The sequence below is a fragment of the Pseudorca crassidens genome, chromosome 2, assembly GCF_039906515.1.
Source record: "Pseudorca crassidens isolate mPseCra1 chromosome 2, mPseCra1.hap1, whole genome shotgun sequence".
Lineage (NCBI taxonomy): Eukaryota > Metazoa > Chordata > Mammalia > Artiodactyla > Delphinidae > Pseudorca > Pseudorca crassidens.
The window spans coordinates 174,170,361-174,195,917 of NC_090297.1; the positions used below are offsets into that span (position 1 = coordinate 174,170,361).

The window sequence follows — 25,557 nt, forward strand, 5'->3', positions numbered from 1 at the left end:
CACTATCAAGACAGAGAAATGGATTTCCATACCTGGAAGTGGCAACACCTCCCTCCTTTGTGTATCACCACAAACACATGTTAAGCCTAAAGAAAACTTTCTTGGAGTAAATGTACACTCTAGAGCTGAAAAGATAATCATTCATATTTTGAGAATTGTTCCAGCAAAAGGGGAGGGCGGTAATGGATGGAAAGACTAGAATTAGAGCACAACATAGCATTTATATCTCAAGAAATTCACTGCTCCCAGTTGATTACCTGACTGGGTTGGTTTCCCTTCAGTCCTCCATAAAGTCCCGTCTCTAGATGAAGTGGGAATCCACAGTATGGCAAGTCTCCAGGCCTACTGAACAGAGAGATCTGACGTAGAAATGAAATACCCTCTGCTTTATTCCCTATGGGAATTTCCACTGAAAAGCAGAAGAAAAAAAAGCACTTCATCTGTTGTAGCAGAATTTGTTTATTCATGCTTTTAGATTTCTGTTGCCATTTAAAAGCACACCTTCTTCAAATAAATATAATCCTCAAATTTAGAGAGTCCTTTCAAGTATATCAAGTATTATTTTTGTTGTCCTTGCCATACATAATGGTATTGCTGGCTTGCTTTATGATCTCAAGATTTTGTGGTGAGTCATTCAATAAAGCAATGTTCTAGTGAATAACTATTTTATTAAAAGTCTACGGATATTCTCAGGCATTATTTCTCTGACAGTAATTTGCAGACAAACTTTCAGAAATAGAGGTAAAAATCACTACTCTAAACAAATTATATTTTAGCTCTTTAAATTTAAATAAGTATGGCATAAATAAAATCTGTACAAATTATTAATTTTCAATTATTTTATTCTATTTGAGAAGCTATTAAATAGCAGTATAAGTCTAAACTTGTATGTGATATTTCAGCAGCCACTTGTATAGGGAAAGAGTGTATTTGGACAATATTACTTCATTGTAAATATATGGAAAGATTATTACAATGGCTAAGGACCTAAGCCAAGAGATAATTTTTCTGGAACATTCAACCACCTCTGGGATTGACTCATATTCATGTTTTAATTTTATCATTCTACCATTTTAATATTAACCTACAGAAAATACATTTATTAAAAGTCTCAACTTTATATTTGTAATGAGGTGAATGGACCTAGAGTCTGTCATACAGAGTGAAGTAAGTCAGAAAGAGAAAAACAAAAACCGGATGCTAACACACATATATGGAATCTAAAAAAAGGTACTGATGAACCTAGTGACAGGGCAGGAATAAAGACACAGACATAGAGAACGGACTTGAGGACACGGGGGTGGGGGGAAGGGGAAGCTGGGATGAAGTGAGAGAGTTGCATTGACATATATACACTACCAAATGTAAAATGGATGGTTAGTGGGAAGCTGCTGCATAGCACAGGGAGATCAACTCGATGCTTTGTGATGACTTAGAGAGGTGGGATAGGGAGGGTGGGAGGGAGGGAGATGCAAGAGGGAGGAGATATGGGGATATATGTATACATATAGCTGATTCACTTTGTTGTACAGCAGAAACCAACACAACACTAAAGCAATTATACTCCAACAAAGATGTTAAAAAAAGTCTCAACTTTATAACTACTGGGTATTTGCTATTGTCACTTTCACTACTCTTATCCAGCAAAATAATGGAAGTTCTATCCGAAATTTGTCTGCTTACCTTACATTCCAAACCTTACCCTTTCATAAACGTGTGCAGTTATGAAAATCTAGATAGTTTGCATTTGTTTTAGCTAAAGGATGACCAGAAACGTGAGCTTTTTATACACACATGGAAGGATGGAAAATTGTAACATGAGAATATTCCCAAATATTTGACAAGTTATTTCAAAATGGTAGACAGCCATGACCATGACTAGTCCCTATACCTGTCATTTTGTCAATATTGTTAAAGAAAAAAGCTATGCAAAATCAGCAACTACATGCCAACGAAATTTGGTAGATCAAATTTTCAATGAAATTTTTAATGTCTCTGTAGGCCAATCAAAAGAATATATAATCAAATTGGTCACAAATCACAAACCAGAAAGGAAGTGAGCTATATATTTTAAATAGAAACCTATTTAAAAACCCTTTTAGTGGGAGACGCAAAAGGGAAGAGATATGGGAACATATGTATATGTATAACTGATTCACTTTGTTATAAAGCAGAAACTAACACACCATTGTAAAGCAACTATACTCCAATAAAGATGTTAAAAAAAATTAAAAAAAAAAAACCTTTAGTTCCATAAGCATTACTTCCTGGAGTCCTTTATAGTGTAGGATAGATGTTCTACAGCACATTCTACAGATAGATGCACTTTGATCACAGGTAAGATTTCTAATCTTATACTTCACTTGATATCTCTACAGTGCTGTAGACAGTATTTCCTGTGTTCTTGTTTATTATTTTTTTTTCAAACTGTGTCCTAAGAAAGTATACATAAGAGTAATTTTCTAAGTTGTTTTAGGCTTAAAAATATTTTTATGTCCATGTTTGATTAATACATTTGCTGTATAGGTAATTCTGGCTGGAAATCACGTTTCCTCAGAAATTTGAAGATGTTGCTATATTTTATTCTAGCATTTAACACTGTTTTGAGAAATCTTATGGCTTCTGCTTCACATGCTTTTATAGAATTATTATCCCTGAACCTGTCTCTCTCAGAAGCTTTTAGCATCCTCTAACCTCACTGTTCTAAAGAGTGACAGTGATATGTTTTAGTTACAAATTAATTTGTGATGTATGCCACTATACCGTAAACAAAACAAACCAAAACATAAGCAAAATAAACAAAAGCCATAGAAAGCTAGTTGCAACTCAACATACCATAGAAAATATGAGAGCAGAAATCACAATAACAGATGAATGGCTTATCTTCTTCAGTGTGCAGACGCTTTTCTCATACTGTGAGAAAATCCTCTTTTGGTAAAAAGCTGAATATGGATTTTCCATGAGTTTTGTCCATTTTAAGAGTTTTAGAAAATGTATAGATCTAGGTTATGACTTCAACATATTTACTGAGTCTAATTTTTTAAAAGAAAAGTTGACTTCAATTTCACGGTCACTAAAAAAAGAAATATGTTTAGCTTCTTCCAATTTAAACTTCACAGCTTGACTTTTTATCAATTTGACTGATGTAGACATATTTGTCTTCCCTGCTTCCTTTTTCAAGGTAGGAATGACTATTGAAGATAAAGATTTCCTTCTTCAAGGCACACATGAAAATGTAAACTAGCAGATCTGCTAAATTCATTTTTTCCTATAGTTATTTAAATTTTTTGCTTTATTTTAATTTTAAGTTAAGTAACTTTCTTCATCAGCAATAATTTCTACATGACAGGCATGTTTTCTAAAATATTTATTACACTGTGTCTTGATTTAATTTGACCTAATTCTTCAAATATATATTTCAGTTGCAGACTAATTAATAACTTCTCTTTGTTTAATTATGGTCTTTAATTATGTTCTTTGTTTAATTATGTTCTTAAAGTAATTTTTTTACATGCCTTTTTTTGCTCATCTTAACATATGTAAATGAGAATTATCTAAACTACCTGAAGATCTATGTCAAATTTTCCACATAATTTGGCCATTACTGCATTTCTAAGACTTATAGATACTATTTTGTTTTAAACTCTATATTGCTTAGTAATGTTATTACTAAATTAATTCATTAAAAGACATCAAAATTTAAGATACTGAACATTTTTTCATTGTAAAAATGATTAAATTATTTAAATTAAAAATGCTGTATGTTTGTATTCTTTACACTAAAAAAGTGTCTAGTAACATAAGTGGCCAATTTTGTTGAAAATATAGCTTAGTCGAATCTACTAAACCTCCTGAAGCCATAAAGATACAATTTTATTATTTTCTCATATTTTTAATATAAGATGGTTTAACATCTATATAAAGTATGCAACATAATACTTATTTAATATTTTTAAAAACCCAACTATATGTATTGGAATTATTTAATAAAAAAGTGGAAAAGTTTGCTGTCTTAAATAGTAATCAGGTCCACTGGTGGTAGAACTTATAAGTTGATATGTATGTTATTTGGTTTGACAAGGTGACATTTACGATGGATAAATTTTCCCTGTGCAGTATCTTTGCTTCACCATCGTGAAGTCAGATATTTGGTTTTTGACAAGAATGAGGGCTCTTTCTCTAACAGGTGGAACTTACGTTATCAAAACTCATTGACATTGATATAAAACCTATATTCTGAAATTATTAATATAAAACTTCAGGAAAATAAAACCTCACTACATTTTTCTGTGCTCCTTCAAAAAGCACTAGCTTCTGAGCCAAGGAAACATATATACTATATAGCTTATATAGTATGTTTATATAGAAAAGAATGCTTCTTTCCAAGAAACAGCCTCACATACTCTAAAACTTATATCTGTAGCCATTTGTTTAGTTAAATTCTCTGATCAAAATGGTTAATAAAACTTCTCTGTCCCTTTCTGTTACAGCCAGGAGAAGGAACCTAAGTTAAAACCAGGGGCCAGGAAGACTGGAACAATATCTGTCCAGTATTTACATGTCATAAAGCCAGAGACTCCAGGGTCTGTCTGGGTCTCGGAGAGATTTTACATGTATACCAAATAGTTGGAGTTAGAATTCAGGGTATGCATGTTTCCTAGGAGACCCTTTAGGAAGGGAGGAGAACAACCGTCTTCTTCCCCTTTGTAAGCATTAAGAAATCCTATCTCTCATTCTTAGCCTATGGGGTATCTGGCTACTCCTGTAGGACAGTTGACCTTAGTCCCATGACACCACACTAGGCAAAACCACTAGGGCAAGAGGAGCCAGTACACTTACAATTTACTGTGTGGTATTTCATAAGAAATCTGTCTCTGATCCAAAATTTCTCATATATGCATTCAAGATGAAATTCATAAAGATGAATATTAAAAACCTGGCAGTAGTCAGAAATAGGACTAGAGTATTTGTGTCGATCAAAAAAAAGAAAAAGCACTTAGTTGAAGGTTCAAGCAAGGGGAATTAATTTTAAATGCTAATGACATCAAGGCTCTTTGCCAGAGACGTCATCGCCATGATGGGGATACATCTGATCTAGAGATGTCAATGTCTGCACCCATGGGACAGACATCTCCTACACATTAATTGTGTTTATTTTGTCCAGGTTGTTTTCTTGACCAGCCTTAGGTAAATATATATTGTTTAATTCTTAGAAAGTACCTTATTTTTCTTTTCTTTTTTTTCCTTTGGATGATTTTTTAATTTTGCATTTCATATATTGTCCAGTTTCACATTCTCACAGGATCAGCAATTACGACAGCTTCCTCGTCTCCCAAGTCTGAAAACGGCAAGACAGCCACAGCTGCGGCCAAAGGCAATGCACTGATGCGCTCACGAAACGAAAAAATTGCACAATTTTTCCTTCATTTTACTTAAACGAACGGCTGACGCTAAGGCTCACTGCTGGAGAACGGAAACCCTTTTCTTCTTTATGCCGCAATCTAAAATGTTAAACTTACCTGACAGGGCGCACGAGGTCTCTTCAATAATTAATTGCACACACACACGAAAAATCCTTTATGTAGCAAAACTACTTTGTTACACGGGGTACAAAAATACTTTCACTTTTTGGTTGGTTTTGAAGTTTGGAAAGAATGAGGACTCATGGCAGGGCTGGGGTGCGCCCTGGAGAGAGAAGAGAAACTGGGCAGAGAAGGGGTTTTCTTAATGGCTGCTGGCCCATCTGAGGGGGAGGAAGCAGAGGACCCCAGTTTGAAAGGACCAAAAAAACGCTCTGTGTGGCCCGGTGGTCCTTCCTGTTGAGCCTGGAAGTGTGTGGGGTGGTGGAGGCCGCCAGCCGCCGGGCGGAACTGGCTGCAGGGCTTGGTCTTCACTGAAGCAGGGTGGGTGCAGGGGAGGGGATGCGGGGACAGGGACCGGGAATGAGGAACCGTTAGTGGGCAGGACTTGTTGCTATGGTGACAGGACGTGAGAACAAACTTTACGGTCACGGATATACCAGTTTAAGGGTCTTAATTCATTCCAGGAAAACGTGCAAAATGAAACGCCTCATTTCTTTGAGGCGGGGCTACGGAAGCAAATTTGGACGGGAGGTCAGGCCTTGCTCAGTCCCAGTGAGACCTCCGAGCTGGGTCTGGATGTCCCGGCGAGAAGCCCCCCGAATCCTGCCGTGAGGCCGTGGAGAGGGGCTTTGGGGCAGGACAGGGCTGAGGAAAAGGAGAGGAAGGAAACAGTCCACTGACTCAGGCTTAAGACTCACAGTCTTTGGAGGGAAGCAGCAGCTCTGCACCGGCCACCTGGGGGCAGTGGAAGCTCAGGGTGGCTTCCTCCCCACTGCGGCGGGGGCTTCGAGCTGTGGTGACAAGACTGAAGAGCTAACAGAACTGACGATAGTTCCATCCTTGCTGGGTGGTATCAGAGGAAGGGTACCAGCGCACCTGAGCATGTAGGGCGGCAGCGGCAGCAGCCATGGCGGCTGGGTAGGTAAACGCAGCACGTGAGACGGCTGGGGTCAGCTCTGTGGTAGAAAGTACCTTTTCTTGCTTCAGAGTTTTTGTTTTACAGTGAGATAAAATAAGGGGTTAAAAAATTCTATCTGCTCTCATGTATTCCCTTCAAATGTCTTTCCAAAATTTTCTCATTAACCAACAGATCTGAGTGACATTAGTATCATGGTGGCCTCCTTTTTGTTCTGCTTTTAACAACTGGCATCCATCCACGAACAAGAGTACCTCAATGGAGGCTGCTGGATTTGGTACCATACGCCAAGGGTCCCAGGAGTCTTGCCCACCTGTGCACCAGGTAACAGGCAGACAGACCTTGGTAAGAAACTTGGATAAAGGTCATAGTATTGTGATAATAATGGCAATGACTATATCGATCTAATTATGTTTGTTCATTTCAATGTGTTTGTATTTTCTCATTTAATTATTGCTCAAACTGGTGCAATATACAAAACAACTGTGATCGTTATGTGATTAAGAGATTAAGGCTCATTTTGATTCACATATATTTCTTCAAATAACTTGTTTAGAATGAGGCAAAGTCAAGACTAAAAGTTTCAATTACCTTAGTTCAGTAAATAGCCCTGAGATAGCGAAATTACAGAGACCTAGGTTTCATCAACAACCATTGGTGTCATTTAAAACTTCACTTAATGCCTATAATTTATCTTCCTTTATAAAATGCTCTTTGTTTATCACTCTCTAAATCATTTCCTTTGGCACTCTCACTGACTCGTGTATACCTTCATATTCTTTATCTTGAAGACTTAGTTTATACTAGAAAGTAATATCAATGCAATTAAACTATGCCTTTCTACTATCATTTTTTTCTGCAATTTTCCCATGTGTTTTATATTTAAACAGTTTTACTCCTGCGTCACCTGGTGATCTAACATACCTCTGTTAACTTATTATTTTAGAGTTATTTGAACCTCATTTAAGTTTTTATTTGTACTCTGAAAGAAGAAAAGAGTGGAAAACTCAACCCAAATTAGGAGAATATTTCCAGTCTCCATCTGAATGTCACTCATTGTGTAAACACAGAAATTGTCAGATGAAGCAACAAACCACAGAACCTGGATAAAATACTATTCCCTGCTGGGCAGATTCTTAGAAACACTGAAAGTCTTGAAAGAAAAATAAAGGAAGTTGACTTTGAAATAAGTATGATGATTCATGCTGAGACAAATCACATTCACAGGGTATATGAACATTGAAAATAGAATGGCAAACCAGAAACGGGAAACAATGTAATGCTAGCTAGAGATTCTACCTCCAAAAAAATAAAAAGCAAACTTTTAGCGCTTAGACAAATTTAAGACGTGAAGTTAAAGCAAATAGGACAAAAACAACAACAACTTTAAATGATTCCTTTAAAAAGAAGGAAATGACATTCTGCGTTGAGATGTGTACTACTATAAAATGTCAGTGCCAAAAGTGTAACAGTTGCAAACATCATTAAATGAACCAGATGTGAATATGGTGAAAATCATTTCAGCAAAAACTGGTTTGGGCATGCTGGCTTAGAAATGTTCTAACCTCCTCTTGTTGAAGTGAGTGTCAATATAAGCATTTTTAATATAAATTTTTCTATCTCATACCCCTTTAGAACATTTCTTGTTTATATTTTGCCCAAAGCATTGGTATTCATTTAGGTGACAGCAGTTTCATAAAATGTTGTCTGCCCAGAATTCCATGTACAATAACTTGTTTTAATATCACACCCACACACTCCTACAAATGAAAGATGAAAAAGAAATAAATCATAATAGCTTGAAAATCAGTCACTACATAGTGGATTCCAAACAACAATGCTCAAATTAAAAGAAAAATATGTTTAAGGATACGTTTATTTTCATCATAAGTTTTCTTAAAATATAGAGGGGATAATATTCCCATTCTATTTTTATTTTTCTACTTTTTTCACAAATATCTCAGACTTCAGTGTAATAGATGGACTAAGAGGTTGAAGACATAAAATCTAAACATAAGTGTTTAATATGTTATGTGAGATATTAAAGCTGTGGGAAATTAATTCTTGTCCTGTGCTTTATCTGAGAAATGATGCAAAGACTGCACATTAGAGTCAGTTATTAGAAATGTCTAACTTGTAAAAAAATTAAAATAAAAACAAAAATAGCAAAAAAATAATATAATTATGGTTTGTATTTAAGATATAAGCTATACAAGTAGAGCACTTTATTTTCCCCTTTTATTGTACTATGCCACTCTTTTAGGATCACAGAAATAAAGCAATAAAAATTAAGATGCATTAGAAAATATTTCAGCTACTAACAGAATATAAGAAATGTCTGTGTATAATTTAGATGCCTTTAAGGTATCCCTAACAGAGTGTCTTTCATATAATAGTGTTCAATCAGTGAATGAAGATAATATGTAAGATTACATAGCAAACACTTTATTGCTATGTGGTTTCTTAAGAATTGATATCTATTCACTTATCCAATCTTTACAGAACCTATAACGCAAAATTTCTTCTAGAAACTATGGGAGATATGATACAGCCTTGTCCTCAATATACTTATGATAAAGTTGGAAAGGCAGAGTTTAAAACTTTGTAATTTTTAAATAATGCTATATGGCTTGCTATGAGTAAATGTTCTCAACCCTTTTTAACTCAGATTTTGGACAATAGTCTGACAAGCTCATTCTGAGAAAGATCCAAATACACATTTTGTAAGATTCCAGTTTTTAGCTTATTGTAGATGAGACTGAAGAACTGAAATTCTGCCTGATGATGAGATATGTACCTGCATGGCAAAATGATCAAAAGCTTATAACTCTGTTCTAGTTAATAGAAATAACCATGAATTAAACACTGCCCCACCCCACCATCAAGAGCCTATTTCATAATAAATGTTAGACTATTCCACCTCCAAACTTTTCACTTATCTAGCTCCAAACTCTAGCATTCTTATTCTTACTACTTATACACTTTCTACTCTGTGGTGTCCTGGTATATAGCCTGGATGATTTCCTTTGAGCTTCAGGTGCAAAGCCACTAACAAAAAAATGTTTAAATCTGTTCTCCCAGGATCTTAAAGATCTTATCTTTATGACAGCTCCCATAAATCTTACAAAATGATCATTAAATACTGATTTACTCAATTAATTATAAAAACTTAAGTGTTTAGTATTTGGTCATGTATACAATTTTAAAAAATACATCAACAGAAAACTTTCTGAATGTCACTAGATAATGAATTAAGCAAACCTTTACTGAAGCTTAAATTATGGTACAGAAATACATTTCAACTGATTTAAGTCCAACACAATGAAGAGAGAAATTATGGCACCAAAATTTTCCCTCCTCTATTATATACACTGGGATTAATTTAGATTACTATTCAATCTATTGTTTTCATTTTTCTAGGCTTTGTTCCATACAAATTTGTGCAGTTTTTCTACATTAAATGGAAATCTTAAATCTATTAACGGGGGCGGGGGGGGGGAATCAGACCTCAAGCCAATAAATGTTCATCAAATCTACTGGAACACTGTTCAAGAACAAAATCCACTTTGAGCATTGGTCCTCATAATAGCACCAAAACATTAGGTACTGCGCGCTAATTACAGAATCGGACTGATCCATTGATTAAAAGCTTCTTCAGTGAAGCTCTGAATCAACAACATGTTTAAAAGTCAAAAGTGTTCCAACCACTTGATTTCAAACCAAGTAGAATTTATGTTTAGAAACACTAAAAAAAAGTGTTTCATTTATAAATACAAAAACGTCACTGCATCAATCCAGAAAGAATCAAAAATTGTTTGAGGACAAGAAGAAATTTAAAATTGAGTCAACTTTCCTCTTTTCTCAACTGCTTAAATGTCCGTATTAGCAAATACAGCTAAAAGATGCCAACTCTTTTAAGCCTGTATTTCTAGTCATTTCCCATTGACCATTTTGGAATTTTGTATGTTATGTTTTATGGATAGCATTCTGCTTCACTGTGTATTATGTTTGAATAACCTGAATAGTTCTCATTCATCACTTGATGCTACTCCATGGTGAAAGAAATACCAGTAAGAGGCGCCGTCAGAACACTATCACATGCATCACAAAGTCACAGAGGTTTTTAAGTCACAAGATGGCAAAGACATCGATTCTGCTTTAAACCAAAGTTTATGGCATATCCTTAATAGAAATCAGTGGAAATGGCTACGAAAGTGAAAGTTAAGGTGAATCATCTGAGCTGGCTTGACTTGTTGAATCCAATACAACCTTTATCTTAAATCTCCTTGCTAACAAATTTAGTGATAATTCTTTTATACTACCACTTAGCAAGTTAATAAAGGCATGGTACTCATGAGAAGCTAACCTTATTTAATGGGGGGCACAGAATGGCATACAGTTTCCATACAGTTCTATTCTATTCTATACAGCCAATATTCCCTAGTATCAATCCACACCTTCTTTGCTAATCAACACCAGCTTATTCCAAAAGAGCTCATGGTAACGAAAAATGTCAGACTCCCTTGACCTTAAAAGAAAATTAAGCCCAGGGTCCATCCCCCCCATTCCCCCTCTGGGGTATAAGGTTAGTGTAAACCCACAATGTAACAGTGTATTGCTTTATGGAGGGGGTGTGGTTGGGAGGGAGACACTATGGTGAGGAATGGATCAATTAAAGTCACACAAGTATAGGAAGCAGTGAAATAGTAATCCACAAAATGGATAACTGCAGTTATTTTCTTAGAGGACTCGACTCATGGAAGAAGAACTTTGATTGTGCTGGAAAAATATCTGTATGAAGTAGAAATTTGTTTCAATAACATTAGTAGAGAATATGTTCTAGAAAGTGGAGGTAACTAGATGCAAAATCCTGGTAGCAATTGAATAGAACAGTCCCAGATGGCTAGGCTGAGGCCAACACCTAATGAGGACGAAAGCCTTGTCTGTGGGGAATTTTGGATGATACCTGGAGAAATATTACACTGTGCGTAAAACAAATTAAATTGTTTTCACAAGTGTTGTAAAGTTTCATATAGTAAAAGGATTTTTCTACATGCACTTCAATTTCACAGCAAGAATGGCATGGGATACCTAAACACAGAAGAGAGTATTCATGCAAGATATCCAACTCCTTGATATAATATGCATACAATTCAAAATGATTACACTATCATCACATCTAGGGCTTTCTGCAACTACAAGGTGGTGGTTATGGAAAGCATGGCCCTAGCTATCAATATCTAAAAAGCAGCCACCTCCTTCTTCTATGTGTGTTCTCTTTTTGTGTTTTTTTCTTAATCAACTGTGCTGTTGCTGCTTCTTAGCAAAACTGGTGAAAACAAAACTGTAATCATGGAACATAGCGCTCTGGCAATCAAGAGGTTTAAAACCTTCAATCTTCTGGGGCGAAAAAAGTACTGTGAGACATTTAGAACTCTGATTTACAAACAGGGTGGTCACAAATTCCTGGCTTGAAGACTTCCACAACTTTCCTGATCAGGTCATCATAGGAGGTCTGACTTAAGTTTGTTTCAAGCTAACATAAGAAAATTCTGGCTCTGGAGTGACGTGAATAGTCCAATAAGTTCCATCCGATTTCATTCCATTCATTGAATACCCACAAGGGTTGAACAGTGTGGCATCAATGACAGAACCTGGTATCAGGTCACGAATTCCACTCTCATGAATGACATCCTTTGCAGTAACACCATCTTTCCTGTAGAACCGGTCCATAACCGCTGGGTCAAGATCACTCATCAGAATTTCCAGGGTTTGATCTGGCTGATTGATTACCCGACTCTCTGGGAAATCCAAAGTATACAAGTACCAACAATCAGAATTCATGCATCCCATACGATATGCTGCTCCATGTGGGAAAATTGCATTAAGAAACTCTATTTCTTCCTGGAAATTCCGGTGTGGGTACCCTTGGTGAGGTGGCTTCATGAAATTCTTAGGAGAATAAAAGCTTTGAATTGAGTCAAACCCACTGTAATCCCTAGCAAGTTTCAACAGGGGAACCAGTGCTTTCAGCAAGAGGGTGGTACCACATGTCTTCAAAATGAAACGTCTCTTGGAGACAAACATGCTACTCTCACTGAGTACACAAGCTTCCTGCTTGTCAGTTTTTGTCACACGTATGATTGAACATTGCACATCCTTCAAAAGTATGTCCCACTCGGATCTTGGGATGGTGCGAAGATCCCCAGATCCTTGGTTTGCGTCAGAGAACCAAACCTCCAGCAGCTTCTCGGTTCCTTTGAAAAAATGTGCAGCTTCCATCACCGTGAGATTAGCGAACAACCAAGAACCACAGAAAATCAACTAAATTAAATCTCTTCTCCCGCCGCTGCCGCCGCTGCTGCGGATTGTTCCAGCTGTGTTACTAAAGTTCAGGTTCTTTTTTTGCTATAATTTTACATTAACTTTTTTTAAAAAGGGGTTAATAAAATTTTCCCAACTTTTTTTTTTTTTTCGTGAGCTAAAGTTGAACGTGAGTCTCTTGGAAGTAGAGGCAGATACAGCTCAGTCTCTTGCAGTCCGCTGTTTCCCCGTTAGAGGGAGCAGAGCGAGCGCTAGCTAATGTCACCGGCCATACTGTGGGAGCCTAACGTGTCCATTTTATAAAATAATCATAAATTTTAGAAAGCACAACCTTTCTCTATTCTTAGTTTATCTTTATAACCTAAAGTCATATAACTTCTCTATTTCTAAGTGCCTCACTGCTAATACACCTTCCTAATAAATTATATAACCCATCATCAACTGTATTCATCAAGGAAAAATATGTAACTATGTAGGTTAGAATTTAGCTTATCACATAAATCTTTTGTTTACCCAAACACACTTCAGTCAAGTCTCACTTGACTACCCTATTTATGTACTAAAATAAGTGCATTCAGAAAATGAATTATAAGACTGTATTCTAAAGACAAACATTTACAAACAAGTTTTCTTGCTGGATGAACATAATAGACTGACCGGTTGAATTTTTACTCTCAAATAATTGTGAGAGTTGATTTTTTCCTAAAATCATACTGAATTAATGGCATATTTTAGTGTTGTAGTCAAATATACTGCTGACCACACTCCTTCACCTAAAGTTCCCCTAACTTGTTATATTTTTTTCACAGATACATTACAGCACTTTGTATATTTCATTTTGATTTATTTTCTGGCAAAATATATTTTTTTGCAAAACTCCCTGTCATATATATTTTTCTTTTGCCTTTCCAGTGTAAATTAAAAGAAAAAAAAATCCCCAGACTAAAAAGCCAGCTCCAGGTATCATATAACTTCTATGACTAAAAAGTACAGATAATTTGCTTGTTTTCCCAGGGAAGTGGGCAGGCAGCCAAACCTCACAACCAAAATTAGTTCCCAATTTAGTGTTCGATGTCATTTCACAAGGACTAGAATGAAAGATGAGACATTGGACATGTTAACTCTGAGGAAAATTATCACCTCACCTTGTATAGCGCATTTTTACTGGATGAAATCAGAGGAGATAAATCATCTGTCCCTGTGACAGATCTGCCTGTCATCGAGGGGAAAGATGTCCCCTAGTGAGAAGGCAGGCACTGTCTGAGTTTCCCTCAGGTTATAACCAGATATATTTTGTGCCTCAAAATAATTATAGAAATTTGAAAATGGAGATGATGTATGCAGGACACAATTCCCAAGTCGATTTTTCCAAATGACATTTTAAGTGCATGTATATAAATACAAATAGGAATGCATTCACATTTGTGAACTGCATATACCCTTGAAATTGTTACTGGGTAAAGAAAACATTTACTGAGTGCTTACTATGATCAGGCATCATAGTGGCTGGTGGTCATTAACCTAAGTAAACACATAGGTCCAAGTAAGATTCATGGGGTGTTTTGTCCCTCAAATTTTCCTTCAGAAAGCAGGAAATCAGCTTATATTTAAGTACCTACAAAGGCGGGCAAATTATGGTCAAATCTCTCATATAATTTATTTTGAAATCTAAAGTGCTTTTGGGAAAAGGTGCATTAACTAGAAATGATATCACTCCTCATCACGTTTTGGATACATAGAGAGGTGACCTCGTGGAAATGCAAATGAGGGAGGCAAAGATATTTTATTCAGACTTCGTGTTTATTCCTGTACTACGGCATTGCAATTGAGAGTTTTGGTTGCGGTTTTAATAGAGGATTTTAAAAAGTAGTAGAGAACATGTTAATGGCGAAGTTGAATACATGCCTTCAGAAATAATAATTAGCCCAAATGTTCAATGAATGAGTCTTTGTGACTTGAGATAAAATGCTTAGTGGCAGCATAATGATCATTTTAAAAGGGCTCTAGCTCTCATTTTTGAAGGAAGTCAAAGTCTAAGCTGCTAGATAACTCAAGACTAGCTCTAGATTTAATAAAGTTAAAGCTATATGAGCTGCTAGAAACCAAAAAAAAAAAAAAGTGGCTCTAGTATTATAAAGTTAAAGCTATGCTATAAGGTTTCTAAATAAAATATTTATATTCTTCTAAAATCCTATTCTAGTTCGGCCCCCAAAAATCCTTTTGAAATCATCTTATAAAATAGGGACTCAATCACCTTATATATCTGGCTACTGATATTTATAAAAATGCATTATAAAAATGAAACTTTAAAAATAAATTAATGCCCCCATGCAAAACTTTATGTAATTGTGTAAAAATTACACTATCTCAGGACTTCCCTGGTGGTCCAGTGGTTAAGACTCTGTGCTTCCATTGCAGGGGATAGGGCTTTGATCCCTAGTTGAGGAACTAAGATTCCCACATGGCACATGGCAAAAAAACAAAAAACAAAAATTACACTACCTCTAACATGGAATAATACATTTTTAATTAAGAAATTAAAATAAGTCAAAATAGTCATTTGTGTTTACTCTTCCGAAGAAAGTCAAACGTGATAAGCCTATCTGTGATTTTCTATAAGATTTTGTTAAATCTCTTGTTTTAGCTCATAGTAATAATAGATCAGGGCTCATTGATCACTTGTTTATTCATCATGCATGTATTGAGCACATCTTTTTGCCTGGGTCTTGCACTGGATACAAGATGTAAAAGGGTAAACAAAGCAGACTTGTCATTTCAGAGCTTGAATTGTAGTGATCACAGACTTAGTTCATATTGTTGATTAAGACTGTTGTTAACTAGAACATGTTAGAGTCATATGAGCCAGACAGAGGAAAGTACAAATTTGGACCACTTAGATTAGCAGGAAAAAGGAAGTGATGAGATTCTCAAAAGCCAAGACCAGGCAGGTCATCAACACAGAAAGGACTGCACCAGTTTCAAACAAAATAATCTGGACTTATGGATTATGATTTAGAGTGTGTATTAATTTCAATACAACTGATAGAAGGCTGTAAATTAGGAAATGGCTCAAAAATGATCTAGGAGAAAATACATTTGCTGGCTCTCTGTCTTCTAAGGGTAAAGCAAAAACTCCATCTGATCTCATTCACACATTCATTTCTTCATTCTCTTGTCCATTTATTCATCAAAAATGTATTGAACACCCTGTATATACCAGGAATTCTTCTTTTCAATGGGCATAGAATGTTAAAGCAAAGAGTCCCTGCCCTCATGGAATTTACAGTCTACTAGAGAAATAAAGATAACAAATATGCCATACACTTATAATATAGTAATTATTTGTAAATCTATAAAGATAGAGATTATGTGCAGTATGACTTTTATACATGGATATGATGGTTTGTTGTCTATATCTTTAACTCTATATATTTTTCTTTATCTGTAGAAACGTACAGAAATGATAAAAAAGAAAGCTGGGATATAAAATGATAAGAGATGAAGTGGAGAGTTAGAAGGTTTATAAGTCTTTTCCTACTCATTTTTGAAGTAAGCTTTTTTTTCCTAGAAATCTTTGACATGATAGTACACATGTTCCCAGTTTCTCAAACACCCTACTCTCCCCCTGCCTCCTCCATGCCTTTAAATATCTTGCTCTTTCAACTTGGATGCTGTTCCCAAAGTTCATTGAGACTGAAAACAAAACACCTGACTTTTACTTCAAAACCGTGGTTAATATGACACCCTCGTTAATGTATCCTTTCACCCAGGCAGGTTTAGCTCCTCCTTCCTCAATGGTGACTGAGAGCCCTAAAACATGCTCTTCAGTCCCAGTACTTGACTGCCAAGAGAATTCCCCAACTCACCCTTCAAAATTAAAACAAAATAACTTTTTGAATGTTGCTAAATATTTATTGATTGCCTAACATCATCAAGTTCTCTATCAGATGTTTTTTCTTTCCATTATGTGAATTCTTATGCCAACATACACATGAAAGAATGCTCATCATCATTAATCATTAGAGAAATACAAATCACAACTACGAGATATCATCTCACATCGGTCAGAATGGCCACCATCAAAAAATCTAGAAACAATAAATGCTGAAGAGGGCATGGAGAAAAGGGAACACTCTTGCACTGCTGGTGGGTATGTAAATTGATACAGCCACTATGGAGAACAGTATGGAGGTTCCTTAAAAAACTACAAATAGAACTACCATACGACCCAGCAATCCCACTACTGGGCATATACCCTGAGAAAACCATAATTCGAAAAGAGTCATGTACCAAAATGTTCATTGCAGCTCTATTTATAATAGCCAGGAGATGGAAGCAACCTAAGTGTCCATCATCTGATGAATGAATAAAGAAGATGTGACACATATATACATGGAATATTACTCAGCCATAAAAAGAAATGTAATTATTTGTAGTGAGGTGGATGGACCTAGAGTCTGTCATACAGAGTGAAGTAAGTCAGAAAGAGAAAAACAAATACCGTATGCTAACACATATATATATATGGAATCTAAGGAAAAAAAAACGGTCATGGAGAACCTAGGGGTAAGATGGGAATAAAGACACAGACCTACTAGAGAATGGACTTGAGGATATGGGGAGGGGGAAGGGTAAGCTGTGACAAAGTGAGAGAGTGGCATGGACATATATACACTACCAAACGTAAAATAGATAGCTGGTGGGAAGCAGCCGCATAGCACAGGGACAGCTCGGTGGTTTGTGACCACCTAGAGGGGTGGGATAGGGAGAGGGTGAGGGAGGGAGACACAAGAGGGAAGAGATATGGGAACATATGTATATGTATAACTGATTCACTTTGTTATAAAACAGGAAACTAACACACCATTGTAAAGCAATTATACTCCAATAAAGATGTTAAAAAAAAAACACTAAAATTTCATTATAAAAAATTCTTGTCAAATAAACCACCTATCCTTAATATTTAAATTGTATATCCTGGATAAAAGTAACCCATAGAGAATTTTCCCTTTATATCTGGGCAGACGTCTCTCTGGGTATTTCAGAAAATACTTAATTCTACTGGTGGTTTCCTCTCATAGCTCTTATACATTGTTTGCATGACAAATTTCAACTTCTTTTCTTTCCTCTTAGTATTACAGATTTTTAAGTAAAATGCACACCTGAACATTGCCTTACAGTTGCATCTAGCCACTACTCATTTTTAATTCCACAATTTTATAATTAAATATTTTAGGTAGGGCATTTTCGATTTTAAGTTTCAGAAATTAACTTCAGCTGGCTTAAGAAAAACAGGCCATCGTTTAAAATATGAAACGATGTGTCATATCAGGACAGAAAAGCAGCTGGGGCTTAGGAAGGATTGTAAACAAAACAAGGATTTTAAACAAAAAAGAAAAACAGAACATGGCAGTTTGCTTTTTAATTTCTCATTCTTTTGAGTTGGCTTCATTCAGCTTTTCTAGCACAGTAGTGTTCTGTTACTTAATCCACATGACAAGAAAAAAGGAATCATCCAGTTCTAGGCAGGTAGAAGGATTATTTTTTTTTCTTTTTCTCCCTTGGTCCCAATCCTAAATTTCCAAGGCAGGGGCTCTGAGTGACCAGCTTGGGTCAGGGACTCCTCCAATGCACCAGCTCCAAGGGGGCCACATTTCACAGCAACATAACATGCTTCATTCTAGATGTAAACTTCTGGCCTTTCCTCTTGACCAGAACTAAGCATGGAAAATAGGGACCAATTTTTTGAGCTGAAATTTATTCTCAGAGAATGAAAAAAAATTGAAAAGTAGAACAGTAATCAAAGGGAAAAAAAAACCAGCAGAGAAAATGGGGCCATAGAAAACAGGGCAATGTATAAACAACAAACTTTATTATCAGTTAAACTTATATTCACATCCTGGCTATGCTATTTTATAGTTGCAGGTTGCATGGCATTTAATTTATTTGAGCATCATTTCCTCAATTGTACAAAAATAATACTACCTCCTAAAATTGTTTTGGGGATTAAATAGCATGATGAATATAAGTTTTATGGCTGATACAGTACATCAATTCAGTGTGTCGATATGGCTGGTCCTGCTAATGGTTCAGGTCTCTTAAGTCTATGAAATCTCTTTAGACAATCATTCCCAGATTATCTGACTCCTTACTTTGCCTTTTCTCTTTAAATTATGTCATGTCTCTGTATCTTTACTTATTAGCTATCTCTTCCATCAGATTGTAAATTTCACGAAGCAGGGTCTCTGTCCAAGTTGTACACTAATGTAGTCCCACTTTCTGAAACAATGTCCAAAAAATACAAATTTTTTAATGAAGGAAATGTGTACTAAGTACATAATGGTCATTATATTTCAGTGAAATTGTAGAGCATGTAGTTCACCTTCCAGATCTTTGAATACAAAGAAGTATTCTTGAATAAAATTCTGACAATTTTCATGGGACTTCTTAAGGTTTTACATGTAAAGAGACTGTTTGCTAATAAAAAAGAAAAAGAAAAAAATAATTAGATTAGAAAATGGAGTATGATCTCCATTATTCCTAGATATAAGAAATTCAATAAAATATCCAAAAATGTTTTCTTTTTCTATCTTCTAACCCAAAGGAGATATTTCTGGGTGTTGATTTCACGCAAAAATTTAAACTGATTTTTTAGTTTTCTGAACTCTCTATGTTCTCAATATGGAGTATGTAGTAGTAGTTTATATAGGAATGAACACTTTGTTTTAAAGGTAACACAGTATATTTGAAATAATGCTGTAATCCACATAAAGCTATTAAATCATACAATCAATAAATTGTAAGGGATTAGTTGAGTTGCTATGAGTCCTTGCCCATCAGATGAGATGAAATGAGTATACCAATAGGAAGCAAGAATATCTATCATTAAAGGATGGGTAAGCATTTTTTAAATGGAATGAAAAAAAGAGTACTGGAGTGGAGGTAAAAATAGGAACTGAGAGAAATAAGGCACATATGAGCACTGACGTGTAGACAATATTACCTATAATTGCATGAAAGACTAGTTATCCTCTCCTGAAATGTGAAAGATCCATTCTAGAATGTTCTCTAAGTTTCTCTTTAGCAGGGTAACTCAATGATTCTATATTTTTAAAGCCCACAAAAAGATTAATGAGATTAGAAAATGCACAAATACCTGACAAACAATAAGAGAATGTGAGAAATTAGTGAAGCAACTGTTTCTTCATACTTATGAAGTCAATCATGCAAAAATATTGCAAAGCGATTTTGGTTACCATCATGGTATCCAACTTCATTCTTTATTCTTTCTGAATCTGATCTTCAAACGCCATTCTTTTTCATGTTCAGTACGGTTATCCTGAAATGTTCCTATCTTGTTCTGAGAAGTGAGGCTTTAGGATAAAATTCATTGGATTTCCATCTGCAGTATTCAAAAGTAGATGTGGAAGAGGAAGATGTGATGGAACCAGACTTCAGAAATGTATGACCTAAAATGGAATGGAATAAATATACACTACTTGAAAAACATACATTGTACAAATAGACATGAAATATAGGCACAATTTCTGAAGCTACATGTAATCATATACCAAAGCTATTTCATGATAAAGTTCAATTTATGCTAAATGTATAAAGGAAAGAAGAATAATTGCATTAAAAATACTTTATAATGGGAAATGTCTTGGCTTTATTAAAAAGGTATAATAAAGTTATTTAAAATTATATCCTATCCATGTAATGTATAATATATAATGTATATAAAGCAACAAATTGTTCTGATGGTCTTAGAATATTTTTTAATTAAAAAACAATATTTCTTTTCTCTCCTAAAAAGGGAACACATAAAGTTATTGAGACATTTTTTTTCAAAGTTATTCTCCACTCTACCTGTACAGAATGACAATGTATGCTAAGGCATGAAGATTAAAAGAGGTAATGTCTACAAACATTCCCTGGAAAATGCTCTAAAACGAAAAGAATGTGATTTATATTAAGAAGTGTTGGAGGAGACCATCAAAAAGATATGATCACAAGTTGACCCAAGAGCTGGAACTTGTGAACTGAAGGCTCCACGACCCCCTCTCCTGTCCTTGGAAGTTGCATCCTGCTGGCCTTCCCCACTCCCAGAAGTTGCTCCAGGATAAAGCCTTGAAACAGAAATGTGTTCAGACCATCTGGACTGGGTACCTGACTGAGCCCAGTTAAGGTCTCTGTATCAACTTTGAAGATGTGCTGTACAGGTGGGGAAATGTACTCTTCTTGTGGCCGCCTAAGAGGACCCTGGTAAATAAGTTCCCCTATTTATTAAAAACTGCTGCCTATCAATCTGGAGCGGTCTTTGTTTGCTCTCTCCCTGCCCTCCAGGGCACCCCTATCCTCTCCCCCCCACCACTGCCAATAAAGGGGTTGGTTTCAGATTACACTGAAGAAGATCCCTAGGAGGCTGCAAACCAGTAAGAAGTTAAGGTAATGCAGTGAGCTAGACATGAAACAGCTAAACGTTGGTAATAAGAACAAAGTTGCACTATGTTTGAAAATGGGAATGTCCCTTTGGAATATCTAAGTCAACATTCACTTTAAGCAGACAGAAACATGTGTCGAGATTATCTCTGTTCTGCCAGTATTTTCCAGAAATAATAATTAGCAAGCCCCAAACTATATTTACACTAACCAACCTTTCATTTAGGTGTTTTACAAAGACAGTATTAGGAAAAAAGAAGCTTCAGGCACTTCTATTATAATAACCGATGTCTCCCAAGATGTGCTGATGTGCAGGTTACAACATTCTGATTGTAATTTCTAATGCATTACAGGAGAGCATGGACTCTTGAGAATCAGATGAAATTCTCTTTCATCTAGATTACATTTTCTCACTGTCCCAATGTGCCTGATATGAACTGACACAGCCATAAATATGTTTATATGAATTGCACGCTGTCATAGTTAGATAGAGAAATATATAGCCCTGTGGGAAAAATAATTTCAGATACTTTTCAAGTGCTTTTTTGTTGTAACAGTAATTCTTGCAAATCACATAGTAGGATATATAAAATAACAATTCTGCCTACAGAGTTAGTGAACTGTGTATTCTTCGGAAAGATTGAAAATTTGTGTTCAGATCATACCTAAAGGTAATATGTAGGATAATTTAACTCTCTGGAGGTTTATAGATCTCCAAATTCCCTACACTACCTCTTGAGAAAGAAACCAAGTGCTCTTGCCCTTCTAATAAATTATGAATGTACCAGTGATGACTGAATGTATACCCAATTAACTAGAGAAATAGGCTCACAATATTCTAAATTTATACACAGAAGACATACATAACTGTGTTGTGGATAGAGAAAATACGAATTTCAATAGCCTTCATTGGGTTGTTATCAACACTAATGAAGTTAAAATGTATCAAGTGCTTAGAACAGTGCCTGGCACTTAGTAAGTACAACACAAGTTGTTGACAATTTGAAAGTGTTAATACATGAAAGTTACAAATACCTTCAAAATTATTACATTACCTGCACAAATAATTGCATAAAATGTATTTCACATTTTGGATATGACTTGGTGTTAAGTATGATTGAGCCCTGTGATTGATTTGATTCACTAAATGTATTATTCAGGTTTCTCAAACAGCAGGATGGTATTTGGAGGACTTTGCCATGTTGTATGACTATTCAAATTGCTTAGATATTTTAGTATCATAAATGCAAGTTGTAGCACTGGAGATATATTTTATATCCCGCAACTTTCCAAGGTAATTTTATGTCATACTGCTGACCACTGCGCTTGCTCTATTTCTCAACAATTTTAAACTTGCCATTATGTAAAGCTTGATTAAAACATCAACTCCATCATAAACTGTTCTCCAAATTCTATACTAATTTTCCTCTTCCCTAAACTCAGTGCTAAATATAAAGGTGGTCTGAATATTTTTGAAAAACGTGTACATTTCCTTATCGAATCTCTTATTTCATTTCCACCTTTGCTCAAAAAATCCAAGAAAGACTGTAGAAAAATTTGCAAATGAACTCTAGAATTTATATGAAATTTCAAAAGTCCAAAAATGTCAAAGGAAATCTTGATGCAAGAAGAATAAATTTGTGCATAATTTATTGAATTTCAAGATATACTATGTGTACAGTAAAGGATAAGCCTTGCCCAGAGTAAGGTTTGGCCCTTTGTCCTCATGTCTTAGTGGGTACGCACTAACCCTGCCTGATAGTGTCTTTGTTTACCTGGAGGTCTTGGGCCATGCCACTTAATCTATGTTAACAATATGATTTATAGTGGGGGTCTTGGGCCACTTGGTGTCAGCTCCACCTCTGGAGGAGTTGGAGGCTGAAATCACCTATGTGGGTGGTCAGCCATGTCTATAGGACCAAGCCCCAATAAAAACTATGGACATCAGTGCTTGTATGATCTCTCCTCATTGGCAATACTCCAGGAGAATTGCCAGATATCATTACTAGAAGAAATACAGGATGTTTGCATCACTCCTCTGAGACATGGCAAGAAGCCTTATGTCTGTTTTGTCCTGCACCCTACCCAATATGCCTTTTCCTATTGTTTATAATAATCTGTATCCTTTCACTGTAATGAACTGGAACCATGAGTATAACAATTCTTCTGAGTTCTGTGAGTGTTTCTATTATTTATGAGCCTGAGGGTTGTCTTGGAGACCTCCTTAACTGTATGGTAATTGTGGATTTGGTGTGAAATAGAGAAAAATAGATCAATGAAACAGAATTCATTGTGTAGTCCAATATGGTAGTCTCCAGCCACATGTAGCTGTTAAAATGTTAAATTTAATGAATTTAAATGAAATAAAACTAAATATTCAGTTCTTCAGATGCATTATATACATATCAAATACTCAACAGCATATGGCTAGTGGCGATTGTATTGGACTACACAGATATAAAACATTTCCATCATCATAGAAAATTTTATTAAATAACACTCAAGTAGAGAGTCCAATAAAAGACCCAATTAGGTAGATAGATATTTTTTTGGTAAATTTTACATTAAAATTTGAGAAGTAAAACTATAAAACTTCTAGAAAATCACATGTGAAACTATCTTCATGTCCTCAAGTAGGGAAAAATTTCTTGAAAGAGGACAAAAATACTAATTATTAGTGGAAGCTATAAGTAATTGGGTTGCATTAAATAAAAATTCAGTTCATCGAATGACACCATTAATAATGAAAAAGGAAAGTTACAGAGTGGGTGAACACATTTTTAATACATATAATTAACAAAGAGCAAATATCTAGAGTATAAAAAAGAAATTCTAAAAAATGAAAAGACAAACAATCCAGTAGAAAAATAGCTGAGACTATTTGGCATTTCACAAAAGAGGCAATCCACATAGCCAATACACATACAAAGTGTACTAAACCTCAATAGTAATCAGGGAAATGCTGTATAAAAAATACAAGGAGATACTACCATACACCCTAGAATGGCTATAGAAAAACTAAGTGCATTGGGTATTGGTGAGAAAGTGGAACTACTGGAAATTTCATATAGTGCTGGAGAGATTGTAAATGACTAAAATGATATTTAGAAACTCTTTGAGATCATTTTCCATGAAAAACAAATGCATACATGATGACCCAACAATTCCTTACCTGGGACTATATAAGTGACAATTATACTTCCATGTGCATCAAAGAGATATAGAAGAATATTCAACATTATCCTTAATAGCTCAAAACCTGGAAACAATCCTATTACCCATCAGTAGTGGACTAGATAAACTGTGGTACATAGATACCATATGATAATAAATATAAATGACTACTGCTGCATGCAACATGTGGATGAATTTTAATATTATTTGCTATAGTGCAAACAATATTTTGCTATAGAGGTTAGATCCAAAAGAATATGTTATATATTTTTGCATATAAAGTTCATTAAAGAAGAAACTAATTCACACTATTAAAAGCCAGGATGATGGTTTTCTCTGAGCAAAAGAAGAGTATGGATTTGGGGAGGCTGCACACAAGGGCATTATATATTGCTGGTCCTGCACTATTTCCTGATCTGGGGGGTAGTTACAAAATGCATTTACATTGTGATAATTCATCAATCCGCACACATGATTAAATGTCCTTTTATGATGCAGAATACACTTTAATAAAAATGATTTTAAAATCTTATAGTATAAGTAAAAAAGAGTATAACATCTGTTTGATGATAATTGTATACATTCTGGAAATACTAGTCCAGTTTTAACATGCTAAAATAAGGTGAAACAAAATGATTCTGGATAACCTTAGCAAATAAAACTAAAAATTAATTATTAATAATGACTACTTAAATAGTTAACGTACCTTAATAAGTTGTCCAATCAGTTTAAACTAAATTTAAACTTAGCAGCTTACCTAATTCATTCATTCAGTGAGTTATTTATTGAGCACCTACTAAATGCTAATTACTGAATTATATATAGAACACAATAATAAATTAGACAGACACTGCACATTTTAGTGAATTTAACAATATAGAGGAAATAGAAGAAAATTTAATTCCTTTATGTCCTTAATGAAGATTATTATAAATCCACCACATGTTTATCAACCAATATATTATTGATATATTTATTATTGTTTTAAATAAGAAAGTCATAAGTGATTATTTGCTCTGGTAAAAATATTTAAAAGTTCATTATTTCAGACATGCCAATTTCAACTTGAGCAGTGCCATTTTTGCTGCACAATCAAGACAGCTCATGACCTAAGATATA

At 35.1% G+C, this 25,557-nt stretch overlaps 1 pseudogene; it reads right to left on the reverse strand.

Annotated features, from left to right (window-relative positions):
* Positions 1-11,796: 11,796 nt before the first annotated feature.
* LOC137212200 (S-adenosylmethionine decarboxylase proenzyme pseudogene) lies at positions 11,797-12,924 on the reverse strand (annotated as a pseudogene).
* Positions 12,925-25,557: the final 12,633 nt, after the last annotated feature.